The sequence below is a fragment of the Physeter macrocephalus genome, chromosome 4 (assembly GCF_002837175.3).
Source record: "Physeter macrocephalus isolate SW-GA chromosome 4, ASM283717v5, whole genome shotgun sequence".
Taxonomy (NCBI): domain Eukaryota; kingdom Metazoa; phylum Chordata; class Mammalia; order Artiodactyla; family Physeteridae; genus Physeter; species Physeter macrocephalus.
Genome location: NC_041217.1, coordinates 69,462,791 through 69,478,071, shown reverse-complemented (window position 1 = coordinate 69,478,071; position 15,281 = coordinate 69,462,791). Strand labels below are relative to the sequence as shown.

The following is a 15,281-nucleotide window of genomic DNA, read 5'->3' as shown; positions in this document are numbered from 1 at the left end:
GGCAGCTGCTTACCACTAGCTATCTATTTTACATTTGGTAGTGTATATATGTCCATGCCACTCTCTCACTTCATCTCAGCTAACCCTTCCCCCTCCCTGTGTCCTCAAGTCCATTCTCTATGTCTGTGTCTTTATTCCTGTCCTGCCCCTAGGTTTTTCAAAACCATTTTTCTCTTTTTTTTTTAGATTCCATGTACATATGTTAGCATACGGTATTTGTTTTTCTCTTTCTGACTTACTTCACTCTGTATGACAGATTCTAGGTCCATCCACCTCACTACAAATAACTCAATTTCGTTTCTTTTTATGGCTGATTAATATTCCATTGTACATATGTGCCACATCTTCTTTAAATATTCATCTGTCAGTGGACACTTAGGTTGCTTCCATGTCCTGGCTATTGTAAATAGAGCTGCAATGAACATTGTAGTACATGACTCTTTTTGAATTATGGTTTTCTCAGGGTATATGCCCAGTAGTGGGATTGCTGGGTTGTATGATACTTCTATTGTTAGTTTTTTAAGGAACCTCCATACTGTTCTCCATAGTGGCTGTATCAACCTACATTCCCACCAACAGTGCAAGAGTGTTCCCTTTTCTCCACACCCTCTCCAGCATTTATTGTTTGTAGATTTTTTGATGATGCCCATTCTGACCAGTGTGAGGCGATACCTCATTGTAGTTTTGATTTGCATTTCTCTAATGATTAGTGATGTTGAGTATCCTTTCATGTATTTGTTGGCAATCTGTATGTCTTCTTTGGAGAAATGTCTATTTAGGTCTTCTGCCCATTTTTGGATTGCGTTGTTTGTTTTTTTGATATTGAGCTGCGTGAGCAGCTTGTAAATTTTGGAGATTAATCCTTTGTCAGTTGTTTCATTTGCAAATATTTTCTCCATTCTGAGGGTTCTCTTTTTGTCTTCTTTATGGTTTCCTTTGCTGTACAAAAGCTTTTAAGTTTCCTTAGGTCCCATTTGTTTATTTTTGTTTTTATTTCCATTTCTCTAGGAGGTGGGTCAAAAAGGATCTTGCTGTGATTTATGTCATAGAGTGTTCTGCCTATGTTTTCCTCTAAGAGTTTGATAGTGTCTGGCCTTACATTTAGGTCTTTAACCCATTTTGAGTTTATTTTTGTGTATGGTGTTAGGGAGTGTTCTAATTTCATTCTTTTTCATGTAGCTGTCCAGCTACATTGAAGAGGTTGTCTTTTCTCCATTGTATATTCTTGCCTCCTTTGTCATAGATTAGGTGACCACAGGTGCGTGAATTTATCTCTGGGCATTCTATCCTGTTTCATTGATCTATATTTCTGTTTTTGTGACAGTACCATACTGTCTTGATTACTGTTGCTTTGTACTATAGTCTGAAGTCAGGGAGCCTGACTCCTCCAGCTCCATTTTTCTTTCTCAAGATTGCTTTGGCAATTCGGGGTCTTTTGTGTTTCCACACAAATTGTGAATTTTTTTCTTCTAGTTCTGTGGAAAATGCCATTGGTAGTTTGATAGGGATTGCACTGAATCTGTAGATTTCTTTGGGTAGCATAGTCATTTTCACAATGTTGATTCTTCCAATCCAAGAACATGGTATATCTCTCCATCTGTTTATATCATCTTTGATTTCTTTCATCAGTGTCTTATAGTTTTCTGCATACAGGTCTTTTGTCTCCTTAGGTAGGTTTATTCCTAGGTATATTATTCTTTTTGTTGCAATGGTAAATAGGAGTGTTTCCTTAATTTCTCTTTCAGATTTTTCGTCATTAGTGTATAGGCATGCAAGAGATTTCTGTGCATTATTTTTGTATCCTGCTATGTTACCAAATTCATTGATTCGCTCTAGTAGTTTTCTGGTAGCATCTTTAGTATTCTCTATGTATAGTATCATATCATCTGCAAACAGTGAAAGCTTTACTTCTTCTTTTCTAATTTGGATTCCTTTTATTTCTTTTTTTTCTCTGATTGCTGTGGCTAAAACTTCCAACACTATGTTGTAAACACTTCTTGATCATGGTGTATGATCCTTTTAATGTGCTGTTGGAGTCTATTTGCTAGTATCTTGTTGAGGATTATTGCTCCTTTGTTCATCACTGATATGGACCTCTAGTTTTCTTTCTTTGTGACATCTTTGTCTGGTTTTTGTATCAGGGTGATGGTGGCCTCGTAGAATGAGTTTGGGAGTGTTCCTCCCCCTGCTATATTTTGGAAGAGTTTCAGAAGGATAGGTGTTAGCTCTTCTGTCAATGTTTGATAGAATTTGCCTGTGAAGCCATCTGGTCCTGAGCTTTTGTTTGTTGGAAGATTTTTAATCACAGTCTCAATTTCAGTGCTTGTGATTGGTCTGTTTATATTCTATTTCTTCCTAGTTTAGTCTCGGAAGGTTTTGCTTTTCTAAGAATTGGTCCATATCATCCAGGTTGTCCATTTTGTTGGCATATAGTTGCTTGTAGGAATCTCTCACGATCCTTTGTATTTCTGCAGTGTCTGTTATTACTTCTCCTTTTTCATTTCTAATTCTGTTGATTTGAGTCTTCTCCCTTTTTTTATTGATGAGTCTGGCTAATGGTTTTTCAATTTTGTTTATCTTCTCAAAGACCCAGGTTTTAGTTTTATTGACCTTTGCTATTGTTTCCTTCATTTCTTCTTCATTTATATCTGATCTGATCTTTATGATTTCTTTCCTTCTGCTAACTTTGGGTTTTTTTGTTGTTGTTCTTAGTTTTCTAATTGCTTTAGGTGTAAGGTTAGGTTGTTTATTTGAGATGTTTCTTGTTTCTTGAGGTAGGATTGTATTGCTGTAAACTTCCCTCTTAGAACAGCTTTTGCTGCATCCCATAGGTTTTGGGTCATCGTGTTTTCATTGTCTTTTGTTTATAGATATTTTTTTATTTCTCTTTGATTTCTCCCATGATCTCTTGGTTATTTAGTAGTGTGTAGTTTAACCTCCATTTGTTTGTTTGTTTGTTTGTTTGTTTGTTTTTTGCGGTACACGGGCCTCTCACTGTTGTGGCCTCTCCCGTTGCGGAGCGCAGGCTCTGGATGCGCAGGCTCAGCGGCCATGGCTCACGGGCCCAGCCGCTCCGCGGCATGTGGGATCTTCCCGGACCGGGGCACGAACCCGTGTCTCCTGCATCGGCAGGCGGACTCTCAACCACTGCGCCACCAGTGAAGCCCCATTTGTTTGTATTTTTTACAGATTTTTTTTTCCTGTAATTGATACCTAGTCTCTTAGGGTTGTGGTCAGAAAAGATACTTGATATGATTTCAATTTTCTTAAATTTACCAAGGCTTGATTTGTGACCCACGATATGATCTATCCTGGGGAATGTTCCATGAGCACTTGAGAAGATAGTGTATTCTGTTGTTTTTGGATGGAATGTCCTATAAATATCAATTAAGTTCCCCTTGTTTAATGTATCATTTAAAGCTTGTGTTTCCTTATTCATTTTCATTTTGGATGATCTGTTAATTGGTGAAAGTGGGGTGTTAAAATCCCCTACTATGATTGTGTTACTGTCGATTTCCCCTTTTATGGCTGTTATCATTTGCCTTATGTATTGAGGTGCTCCTCTGTTGGGTGCATAAATATTTACAATTTTTACTTCTTCTTGGATTGATCCCTTGATCATTATGTAGTGTCCTTCTTTGTCTCTTGTAATAGTCTTTATTTTAAAGTCTATTTTGTCTGATATGAGAATTGCTACTCCAGCTTTCTTTTGATTTCCATATGCATGGAATATCTTTTTCCATCCTCTCACTTTCAGTCTGTTTGTGTCCCTAGGTCTGAAGTGGGTCTCTTGTAGACAGCATATATATGGGTCTTTTTTTTGTATCCCTTCAGCCAGTCTATGTCTTTTGGTTGGATCATTTAAGCCATTTACATTCAGGTAGTTATCAATATGTATGTTCTTATTACCATTTTCTTAATTATTTTGGGTTTGTTATTGTAGGTCTTTTCCTTCTCTTGTGTTTCCTGCCTATACAAGTTCCTTTAGCATTTGTTGTGAAGCTGGCTTGGTGGTCCTGAATTTTCTTAGCTTTTGTTTGTCTGTAAAGGTTATAATTTCTCCATCAAATCTGAATGAGATCCTTGCTGGGTAGAGTAATCTTGGTTGTGGGTTTTTCCCTTTCATCACTTTAAATATGTCCTGCCACTCCCTTCTGGTTTGCAGAGTTTCTGCTGAAAGATCAGCTGTTAACCTTATGGGGATTCCCTTGTATGATATTTGTTGTTTTTCCCTTGCTGCTTCTAATATTTTTTCTTTGTATTTAACTTTTGACAGTTTAATTAATATGTGTCTTGGCCTGTTTCTCCTTGGATTTATCCAGTATGGGACTATTTAATTTTTGACAGTTTGATTATTATGTGTCTTGGCGTGTTTCTCCTTGGGTTTATCCTGTATGGGACTCTCTGTGCTTCCTGGACTTGATTGACTATTTCCTTTCCTATATTAGGGAAGTTTTCAACTATAATCTCTTCAAATATTTTCTCAGTCTCTTTCTTTTTCTCTTCTTCTTCTGGGACCCCTATAATTCGAATGTTGGTGCATTTAATGTTGGCCCAGAGTTCTCTGAGACTGTCCTCAAATCTTTTCATTCCTTTTTCTTTATTCTGCTCTGTGGTAGTTATTTCCACTATTTTATCTTCCAGGTCTATTATCCACTCTTCTGCCTCAGTTTTTCTGCTGTTGATTCCTTCTAAAGAATTTTTAATTTCATTTATTGTGTTGTTCATCACTGTTTGTTGTTCTTTAGTTCTTCTAGGTCCTTGTTACACATTTCTTGTTTTTTTTCCATTTTATTTCCAAAATTTTTGATCATCTTTACTATCATTACTCTGAATTATTTTTCAGGTAGACTGCCTATTTCCTCTTCATTTATTGGTCTGGTGGGTTTTACCTTGCTCCTTCATCAGCTATGTGTCTCTCTGTCTTCTCATTTTGCTTAACTTACTGTGTTTAGGGTTTCCTTTCGCAGGCTGCAGGTTCGTCGTTCCCATTGTTTTTGGTGTCTTCCCCCTGTGGCTAGGGTTGGTTCAGTGGGTTGTGTAGGCTTCCTGGTGGAGCAGGCTGGTGCCTGTGTTCTGGTGGATGAGGCTGGATCTTGTCTTTCTGGTGGGCAGGACCACATCCGGTGGTGTGTTTTGGGGTGTCTGTGACCTTATTATGATTTTAGGGATGAGTGGGGTTGTGTTTCTATCTTGTTAGTTGTTTGGCATAGTGTGTCCAGCACTGTAGCTTGTTGGTCCTTGAGTGGAGCTGGGTCTTAGCATTGAGATGGAGATCTCTGGGAGAGCTTTCACCGTTATATATTACATGGAGCCGGGAGGTCTCTCGTGGACCAGTGTCCTGAACTTGGCTCTCTCACCTCAGAGGCACAGGCCTGACACCCGGCTGGAGCACAAAGACCCTGTCAGCCACACGGCTCAGAAGAAAAGGGAGAAAGAAGAAGGAAGGAAGGAAAAAATAATAAGAAGAAGATATAGTTATTAAAATAAAAAAATTATTAAAAATAAAAAAATTAAAGTAATAAAAAACGAGAAAAAAATGAAAAAAGAAAAGAAAGAAATAAGAGAGTAACCAAACCAAAAAAGAAATCCACCAATGATAACAAGTGCTAAAAAATATACTAAAAAAAAAAAAAATGGGCAGACAGAACCCTAGGACAAATAGTAAGCAAAGCTATACAGACAAAATCACACAAAGAAGCATACACATACACACTCACAAAAAGAGAAAAATGAAATATATATATATTATTTTTTTAAAAAAAAAGGAAGAGAGCAACCAAATCAATAAACAAATCTACCAATGCAAATAAACTCTAAATACTAAACTAAGATAAGCATAAGACCAGAAACAAATTAGATACAGAAAAAAAAACCCGAGTTTACAGTTGCTCCTAAAGCCCACCGCCTCAATTTTGATATGATTCGTTTTCTATTCAGGTATTCCACAGATACAGGGTACATCAAGTTGATTCTGGAGATTTAATCCGCTGCTCCTGAGGCTCCTGGGAGAATTTCCCTTTCTCTTCTTTGTTCGCCCAGCTCCTGGGGTTCAGCTTTGGATTTGGACCCGTCTCTGCCTGTAGGTCGCCGGAGGGCGTCTGTTCTTTTCTCAGACAGGACAGAGTTAAAGTAGCAGCTGACTGGGGGGCTCTGGCTCACTCAGGCCGGGAGGAGGGAGGGGTGCGGAATGTGGGGCAAGCCTGCAGTGGCAGAGGCCGGTGTGATGTTGCAATAGCCTGAGGCACACCATGTGTTCTCCCGGGGAAGTTGTCCCTGGGTCACCACACAGGCTTCTTGGTGGCTGCAGCAGCAGCCTTAGCGTTTCATGCCCGTCTCTGGTGTCTGCGCTGATAGCCGCAGCTCGCACCCATCTCTGGAGCTCGTTTAGCAGTGCTCTGAATCCCCTCTCCTCGTGCACCCCGAAACAATTGTCTCTTGCCTCTTAGGCAGTTCCAGACTTTTTCCTGGACTCCCTCCCAGTTAGCTGTGGTGCACTAGCCCCCTCAGGCTTTGTTCACACAGCCAACCCCAGTCCTCTCCCTGGGGTCTGACCTCCAAAGCCCAAGCCTCAGCTCCCAGCCGAACCCTGTCCCGGAGGGCAGCAGACAAGCCTCTCAGGCTGGTGTGTGCTGGTTGGCACCAATCCTATGTGCGGGAATCTCTCTGCTTTGCCCTCTGCACCTGTTGCTGTGCTCTCCTCTGTGGCTCCGAAGCTTCCCCTCTGCCACCACCCCCATCTCCACCCGCAAAGGGGCTTCCTAGTGTGTGGAAACCTTTCCTCCTTCACAGCTCCCTCCCAGAGGTGCAGGTCCCATCCCTATTCTTTTGTCTCTGTTTTTTCTTTTTTCTTTTGCCCTACCCAGGCACTTGGGGAGGTTCTTGCCTTTTGGGAAGTCTGAGGTCTTCTGCCAGCATTCGGTAGGTGTTCTGTAGGAGTTGTTCCACATGTAGATGTATTTCTGATGTATTTGTGGGGAGGAAGGTGATCTCCACCTCTTACTCCTCTGCCATCTTGAAGGTCTCCCATGCATAGGTTTCGAGTGCTCTGTCCCTAATTATCTATGGTCTAGTTATCCCACAAGCCCTGCTATTTTTAGTGCACAATTATGTTGAACATGAGGATTTTCAGAAATGCACATATCACATTATAGCAAAAAAAAAAAAAAGCCTGTATTCAAAAGGGCTGACTCTTAAGGCAAAGTTGAATAAAAAAGGCAAGTTATAAAAGCTACTTAAATGTTATCTATTACTCAGCTTTTAGAATTCAAGATAATATTATCTAATGCATATAAATACCTACATACCTATTGTGTTTATAAAGTATTTTTTTAATAAATCATTTATGCTAAAAACCCACAACTCCAGTCTAATAAGGAGGGAAACATCAGATAACCTCAAATTGAGGGACTTCCTACGAAATACCTGACCAGTACTCTTCAGAACTGTCAAGTTTGTGAAACACAAGGAAAGACCCAGAAATTGTCACAGACCAGTGAGGCTCAGGACACATGATGACTAAAGGTAACGTCGTGTCCTGGATGGAATTCTTGAACAGAAAAAGGATGTTAGTATAAAAACCAGGAAAATCTGAATGAAAACTGGAGTTCAATTTATAGTAATGGACCAATGCTGATTTTCTTAGTTTTGACAAATGTACCACTGTAATGCAAGATGTTAAAATTAGAGGATGGGCTTCCCTGGTGGTGCAGTGGTTGAGAGTCTGCCTGCCGATGCAGGGGACATGGTTTCGTGCCCCGGTCCAGGAAGATCCCACATGCCACAGAGCGGCTGGGCCCGTGAGCCATAGCCGCTGAGCCTGCGCGTCCGGAGCCTGTGCTCCGCAACGGGAGAGGCCACAACAGTGAGAGGCCCGAGTATGGAAAAAAACAAAACAAAAACAGACAAACAAACAAAAAATTAGAGGAAATTGGGTAAAGGGCATAAAGGAACTCTCTGCCTTATTTTTGCAACTTATCTATAAATATAAAATTATTTCAAAATTAAAAGTTTATTTTAAAAATTTCAACTTATTGAAAAAATGTGTAAGAAAGACAGAATAATTTCATTACTGTGCTTGCATCTGGGACAGAGGGTAAAGTTTTCTTTAAGTTATTTGAGTTTTAGTTTTTAAAATTCTGATGCAAATTTCCAGTTCTTGGTAGGATCATTTCTCAAAATAAAAAATATAATTTAGAAAAAAAAAGGAATATTTTTAAGTTAAAAATAACCAGTAGAAGAATGTATATACATACAACTTCCAAAAAACTCAAGAGAGAAAATGCAAGTGCTGAGGTGTAAGGATGCTTATAAATTCTACACTCCTTTCCAACTGAGTTTTGAAACAATTGAGAGAAATTAAGAAGGCAGAGTTCAAAACATTGACTTTAAAACTGAAGGGGCTGGGGGACTTGATTGGTGAAGATGACTTAATAAGAATCCCCAGATATAAAGAGCTTTACTCACCCAGTCCCAGGTCGTGCTAGACCAGACAGATTACTCCTCATAGGTGAAGAGTATTTACTGTCAAGGTCACCAAATAGCTGAGAGTAGACCCAAACAAGTACTATTTGCAGACAGGTAGGTCCCAACACACACACACACACACACACACACACACACACACACACACACACAGAGGGGAGAGAAAAGGACTGACATATATATGCTCAGTTCCTTATCCCAAAGTCATTAATAGGACAAGTCACTCCTTTCAGAGTAAATGACAGATATACTGCTGGTAAACTGGTTATCTGGAACAAAAAGCCCTGATTTGTGGTGTTTGCTGGTTCTATGCTTTAAATACTCCCACTAGGGCTGATTTCAAACTACCAATGTGATGACACTGAATGCAGAGTAGGGAAGAAGTGTACCAAGCCTGTGTTAGCCAGCTGCAGGACATGACTGACTTCTCCTTTGGAGATGAATGAGGATAAGGGAAGTGAGGTCAGGGACATTCCTCTAATGCTGCTTCCATCCTGTGGAAGGAAACATCAGGAATGGGGAGCAAATATTTCATTCAAAAATACCTCTACCTTTTGTTCTTTTAATCTAAAATGGCTCAACTAATATCCCTGTGACCAACCAGAGATGTAACTATCCCCAGTGCTCCTTTATAAATTCTCCTATGACTGCTGGCAGAATAATAGTTAGAATAATAGAATAATTAAATTAACTCTGAGGCCATGCTACAACCAAGTCTAAAATTAACTCCCTACTGTTCCCAGTTCAAATTATTTCTAGTCATATCATCCAAATATGGTTCCGTCAAAAGTTCTGCAATGAAATTCAATGACAGTATTAATGTGTTTCAGTAATAATTGCCCACAACATATAATGCCCCAAATCTAAATACAAAACTCTTCCTCATTAAATTTCCAGGGAGAGATTAAAGTCCAAAAATTATATTCCCTCGTAAGTAAAGTCCAAAGTCAAATTTTCTCACCTTGTGAGTTAAAAATCCAAAGAAATTAGACTTTCAATTCATTCTCCTCAACTTCGAATTCTGCTTTGTCTCAGCCAGCGTCACACTGCAGAGTCACGTTCCCTCAGCATCTGCAGCCTGGGCTTCTTCCACCAAGAGGAGCATGGCTCCTACAAGCCCTGCAAATTTGAATAAGCTCTTTCTTTACACAGTTCAAAGAGCTCGACAGAGCACACAAGATTACCACAGCATTGACTCCCACCTACAAAATGTAGAAAACAAGCTACTACCACAGCTACTAAATCAGATATCCCAGACAAAATTATTTTCTCCAAACCCAGGACTCAATGTTGCCAAAGGCAATAATAGAAACTCTGTAATGGTTGAGAGAATGAAAATAGTTGAAGAAAATTTTGGTTTGGTTTCACAAGACACCAGTGAACTGATGTCGATCGTCCTGAGTCAATATATAATAAACTCATTTGGGAGCAGTCCCTTGAGTGATTAATCTGAAGTCCATGGATTTACCCCTGCTGGGAGAGAATTCTACTGCTACTCACTGTGAGAGCAGCACTGGGGACACTGGAAACCTTCTGAACAGTTTTGTAATCTAGGATGTTGGCAATGCCCATCACCATGTCTCTTTTGACACATCTTCCTTTTTCTTTCTGTGTAATCAAATACTCTTCCCATCCATCCCTTTGAGGCTTGTGTTTTTGACATGTCCTGTTTCTGCCACCCCCTGGGAGCTCCCACCTAATGGCACAGCCTCAGAAGTACATTCAGGGCAGGAATGTTTGGTTCTGGGCCCCAGAAGCTGCTGCCATGGCCTCTTCCTGAAGAACTGTTCAGGCTGGTAAAGTACACTTGGGAAAGTTCTCTCTCCTGTCCTCCCTTTTGTTTCATCTCGGTCATCACCCTAAGCAGATCTCTGAACTGAAATGGTTGTTGATGCTTCTGAATCTCAGCCCGTGGGGCCAAATACACTACTTAAGAAATCACTTCGGGACTTCCCTGGTGGTTCAGTGGTTAAGAATCTGCCTGCCAATGCGGGGGACACCGGTTCGATCCCTGGTCCAGGAAGATCCCACATGCCGCGGAGCAACTAAGCCCATGTGCCACAATTACTGAGCCTGTGCTCTACAGCCAGTGAGCCACGACTACTGAGCTAGCAAGCCACAACTACTGGGCCCGCATGCCACAACTACTGAAGCCCACGTGCCTAGAGCCTGTGCTCTGCAACAAGAGAAGCCACCGCAATGAGAAGCCCGCGCACCACAACAAAGAGTAGCCCCCGCTCGCCGCAACTAGAGAAAGCCCGTGCGCAGTAGCAAAGACTCAACACAGCCAAAACTAAATAATTTTTTTTTAAATCACTTCATCAGCTTTCGATGCTCCAGGCCATCTCTGAACAGCATTCTTTCTGCCACATCATTTTCTTATGTAATTAACAAAGCCAGAGCTAACTTTGGAGGGGATGATGTGACTTAGGTAAAAAATAAATAATAAAATATGCTTGCTATTCAAATGTAGCTTCAATATAGTACCCCCTAGTACCCCTTTTCAACCAGACTGCCACTCCTAAGCTCCTTGAAGATAGAAATTCCAGCACCACCACCACTGGTCTTTAGTACACTCTGTTCAGCTACAGATCTTGCTTTGGGACAAGAACTAATTCAGGTGTGACTGATAAGTGAGGGAATGATATCAGTGTAATATAGATGTTGCATCATTGTTTTTTCTCAGCAAGTTACTATTTTCCACCACCAAGTAACAGCAGCTATCACACAGTACACCAAAACAAGGGAATACAGTAAACTGGAGGAATGCAGAACCAAATATTCTTCCTCGGTCCACCTGGGCATGTGCTCTGTCTTAGAAGTACCTTCTGTGCTGTCTCTCATCTTGGTGCATTTTGCCTTTATCTCCACTACTCAACCTTTACTTATACACCTTTCTATCAAGTTAGATTTATCTGGGTTTTTTTTAAGGTAAAGTCCACTATTTGGTTATTGTAACTTGATATATGAGTGATAATAGTTTTATTGGAATAGTCACTTTTTGACATTGAGCCAATTACATCATTGCATAAGTTTTTGATGTTATGCCCTAAACCATATTTCCCCCCATAATCCCTATTACTTTTTAGGATATAATTCTAAAGAACAAATTTTCTCCATGATATATTGTATTAGAGCATAAATGTCAACATTGAGAAATAATCATAGAGAGATTAAATATCATATGAGATCATTTATATGGCATTTTCTATTTTTAAGATTGGGCCAAATACTTAAACCAAATTCTGACAATGTAGAAACTCTATACAGGTAAAAAAAAAAAAAAAAAAAAAAAGGTTGGGCTCCTGGAAATCAACAACAAACAGCTGTTCACCTGAAACCTGCTAATTTAAGTCTCTTGCTGATAGAAAATTATGAAGAAACTGTGTAGGGGTCTTCAGTAAAGACTTTTCCAGTAGCAGATAGCATGAATCTGAAAGGATTTACTGAAAGCACGTTTATCAGGAACAAGAACCAGGAATCCAGGAAATTCTCTCTCTCCACCTTTCAACTCTGCTCAAACTGAAGGAGAATCTCTCACTCTTAATTCAAAAGTATGAATAGAGGAATAATCTACCTAGTCCAGTTTGGGTCAGGAGATCACCATTGGTCCAAATCAAGTGTAGTCAGTGATTTAAGAGCACATAATGGAAACACAGTTGCCAAAACCCACCCTTGGATGTGGAGTGGAGGATGTGTTATGGGAAGAAAGGGGTTGGGTCCAAAGCCAGAATACGTCCACTATGTAGGGAATCAGAAGACCTGCATTTCATTTCCACTCTGAGCTAGACTATTACTTTTGCAGCCATTCCTTTCCTCTCTAGGTCCTCAAACTCTGTGCCATAAGGGTTTTGGTCTAAAGCATCACTTTTCAAATTGTGTTACTTGGAAAGAAGGTCTCTGGGAAAGAATTAGGGATTTCACCCACAGCTAACACCTTCCAAAAAATAGTGAATATTTAAACAGCTTAGAAAGATATCCATTGCTTCTACCAGTTTTTGTTGTTTTGTTTTGAGGGGGGCGTGTTGCCATAAAGTCTTATTTGGTCTCAAGTTTTCCAAAAAAAATGTTTGAAAACCATGATTCCATGTGGTCTCTAAGGTACCTATAAGCTCAAAAACTTCCTCAGTTCTGATCCCCAGTGATTACCGCTTCAACAGGCTGCCTACTAACAAACTCTCCTGTCAGGTGATGGTGCATTGAAGAGGGAGGGGGGAATTCCCCGGCGGTCCAGCGGTTAGGACTCTGTGCTTTCACTGCTAAGGGCGTGGGTTCAACCCCTGGTCGGGGAATTAAGATCCCACAAGCCGTGGGGGCGTGGGGGGAGGGAGAGAAGTCCCAACAGAGCTTAGGCAAGGTTCCAAAACGTGCAGCAAACAAATACTGAAGAGCCTGACACATGGGGAGTGAGCGGTTTAATCTCTGAGGTTTGCCCTTCAGGACCTGAACACGGAAAGGATCAGAAAGAACTTTGGGGCCACACCCGGGGCTTCGTGAACACTTCGCCATGCACCTCAGCTGTTGGTGCCCTCCAAGGTCAGGACATTGGGACCGAAAGTCTCACCATGATAGACACTGTTAATCTCAACTGGTGACAGCACAGTCTCACAAGTTCACATCTCCAACGTCTCCCATCAAAGACGGATTCTTATCAAAGTTACCGCCAAAGGAATCCTGCTCCTGCCCCTGGAAATGCTTGCCTTTGTCCCCATAGAGAATCCCTTCCTTCTCCAGTCTCCTCCTCACTGTGGGATTCCCATCCTCCCAGAGCTCTGCAATCCCTGGGGCAGACTCCCAGCCCACATAGAGGTGCTTTGGACCAGGAGAGCTCTACGGGATCTTGAAAAATGTATCAGAACCACCCACAAACCCACTACACACTTCAATCTTTTCTTTAAAGAGGAGGACCTCATTTTCTTGCTCCAGGTTGTTATATGCCTAGAGACTATATCATGGGTGAATTTAGCATAGAATCTATCATATACTGTGTGCCAGGCCTTGATGGGCTTCACCTCCAGTGCAGCAAAGGAATCATGTGACTCGATGGGGAACACAAAGGCTACCCTTCCCCTGTCTGTTGGAGAGAAAAGGAGATAGAGGAAAGAAGTTAGACAACCTGGAACACAAAGATCTCTTCTCTCACTTCTCTATAAAATTAGGAGACCACATATCTCACTCTCTCCCTTAACCCTCCTCCATGCTGAGTTCCCTGGACCTGCTTTGAGCAACCTCCGTTCCCTCAGGCCAGACCACAGGCACAGCCTTCACCAAACTCTACCTTCCTGAGCAAAGAACACTGAGGGTTGATGAGCACCAGGAAACACGGCAACAGCTTCACCATGTCTGCTCACTGTGCCGGCTGAGTACAATAGGGTCTTGAGGACACATCCATGAAGAGGATGTGGGAGGCTGATGTCCAGGGCCTCGATGACTCAGATGCCACCTCTCAAGACGTACTCCTTTCTGGGCTTATATCCACAGCATGGGGGGGCATCAATGCTGGTGTGTGAATGATTTCCCAGACTCGCCCCCTTGGGGCCAGGAGTCAGGGCTCCAGGGCTAAAGGTAGCAGAATCATTCCAAAAAAGGGACATCGATTAGGGTTGCATTGTGCTGGAGTTCCAACTCTGAGAAAATGATCGGAAACCTGGGTAATTAGGGGAAGCCAGTTGTGTCTTCCCAGGCTCGGCTACACTCTGCCCATGTGGCCCCTCTTGGAGGCCCAGGGAGGGAAAAACTGAGCCAAAGGGAATAAAGTCTTCACTTCCATTTTATGGAATAGACATGCCTCCCTTCACCAAGGGCCGTGACAGGGGCAACCTGGATACAGACCCTGCAGAGGTGTGGAAGGGAACGATTACTAGTGCAAAGAATGTTTCAAAACTGGATTATAGGGCCAAGATTCAAAGCTTTTTCAGAAAAGGAAGGAAAATCATCCCCAACAGGGAAGTCTACATGGGTTACATATTAGAGATTCCTGTGCCTGCTGAGCTCCTGTTCCAAGAGGTACAGATTCTAAGTCAAGGGAGGCAAAATGTATTGGGATGGGACAAAAGGATGTCTCTGTCTCCATATTATGGCCTGAGTTCCCATCCTGCTCTCCATTTCTCCACTCCTAGGTCTCCAGGGAACAACCTGAACAGAGAGCCCATGCTTCGGGGGGAAACACAATTGAACAACAGAGCTAGAAAGAACTTTAGAGGTTATCCAGCCTCGACACCTCAGAGATATTGGGTGACTTGTCTGAAACCACACAGCCTGGTGTTCCTCACTGGTCCAGTGCTATTGCCCTTCCCCTGTCCTACTGGGAGGACCTGGAAGGGCAGAAACCCCGTCCATATTCAGGCCAGGAGCCAGGAACGGTGATGCTGGGACCTCCTTGGGAATGTTCACTGATGAATAGCAGAGTTGAAAGTACCCTTGTTGTGCAACCACCTTGCCCAAAGCTCTTCCTTCATAATTGAGGACCCTAAGGTCCCAACAGCTCTTACATCCCTCTCATGAGCTCTATGGATTCAGCTTGTTTCATCTGTTCTTTGTTGTCCTAAATCATAAATAAAACCCAGAAAAGAGTCAGGGTTGTCTTAAAGCAAAAGACAAGGTTTATTATTTGCAAGGTTTGCAAACTGGGGATATGCACCCAACGTACATCCTTGGAGGGTGAAAGAGGTGAGGGATTTTTAGAAGCAAAACCTGCAGAAGTCACAGTTGGGGGACTTGCAAAGGGGACTGGATGGCCCTTGCAGCCTGACTGCAAGTCTGCTGTGATTGGCTGTCACTGGAGCTTCTCGTTGGGG

The 15,281-nt window shown here is 41.8% G+C and overlaps 1 protein-coding gene across 1 annotated transcript in view; it reads right to left on the bottom strand.

The window, feature by feature from the left end:
- Positions 1 to 15,281, bottom strand: part of LOC114486168 (C-reactive protein-like) — a 60,942-nt gene that overhangs the window by 27,308 nt on the left and 18,353 nt on the right. The window contains 1 exon segment of the mRNA XM_028488750.2: positions 9,446 to 9,603. The gene's annotated coding sequence lies outside the window, so the exon portion shown is untranslated.